Below are 1,137 nucleotides of genomic sequence, written 5' to 3'. Positions count from 1 at the left end.
TTTTATTTTACCTATGTTTATTCCCTCACTAATGCTTTTCTTTTCTGTGTATAGATCCAAGTTTCTGAGTGATATTATTTTCCTCCTGCCTGCAGAACTTCTTTTAATATTTCTGCTGGCAATAAATTCTCTGTTTGTGTGTACATGTGTGTGTATGTGAAAAAGTATTTATTTATTCTTTACTTTTTCTTTACTTTTGAAGAATAATTTCATTGAATATAGAATTCTAGGTTGGTGGGGTTTTTCCTTTCCAGTATTTTACGTATTTCACTTCGCTTACTTCCTGTTTGATGGCTTCTGACAAGAAGTTCATTGTAATTTTTATCCTTGTTGCTCTATAGGTAATGAATAAATTTTTCGTACAGATTCTTTTCAAGATTTTATTTTTGCCTTTGGTTTTCTGTAGTTCAAATATAACATACAGTTATATATATATCTATATATCTATATATATATAGATATATAGGGGTTTAGAGTTGTTTAGGGTTTTTTTGCTATTTTTTTTTTTTTTTTTTTAGGTGGGCAACCCATGGTTGGCCTCACAGATTACAAGAACCTTGTCAGCTTATAATCCTTTTTTTTTTTTTTTTTTTAAATAATTTACACCTACAGCACCTGGTCTTCCTAGGTGATCTCTCATCCAAGTACTAACCAGGCCCAACCCTGCTTAGCTTGCGAGATCAGGCTTCCGGGATCGGGTTTGTTCAGGGTAGCATGGCCGTAGACTGGAGTTGTTTAGTTTTGTTATTTATCCTGCTTGGTGTTCTCTGAGCTTGCTGGCTCTGTAGTTTGTCTTAATTTTGGACAGTTTTTGTATTATTACTTCAAATATTGCTTCTGTCCATTCATGCTTTCTTCTCTTCTGGTATTCTAATTACATATATATTACACCTTTTGACATTGTTACATGTTTTGATATTGTCCTATAGTTCTTGTATATTCTGTTCTGGTTTTCTTGTCTGTTTTTTCTCTCTGTGTTTCAGCTTGGGGCATTTTTATTGACATATATTTAAGCCCACTGATTTTTTTCTTCACCATGTTGAGTCTACTGATGAGTCAATCAAAGTCATTTTTTATTTCTGTTACTGTGTTTACTTCTATAACTTCCTCTTGATTCTTTCTTAGAGTTTCTGTCTC

The 1,137-nt window shown here is 32.6% G+C and overlaps 1 pseudogene; it reads right to left on the bottom strand.

Moving 5' to 3' along the window:
• Positions 1-603: 603 nt before the first annotated feature.
• Positions 604-726, bottom strand: LOC120592204 (uncharacterized; annotated as a pseudogene).
• Between the last annotated feature and the right edge of the window lie 411 nt (positions 727-1,137).

Source organism: Pteropus medius, unplaced genomic scaffold (assembly GCF_902729225.1).
Source record: "Pteropus medius unplaced genomic scaffold, Ma_sr-lr_union100, whole genome shotgun sequence".
Classification (NCBI taxonomy): domain Eukaryota; kingdom Metazoa; phylum Chordata; class Mammalia; order Chiroptera; family Pteropodidae; genus Pteropus; species Pteropus medius.
This window is presented reverse-complemented; position numbering and strand designations above follow the sequence as displayed.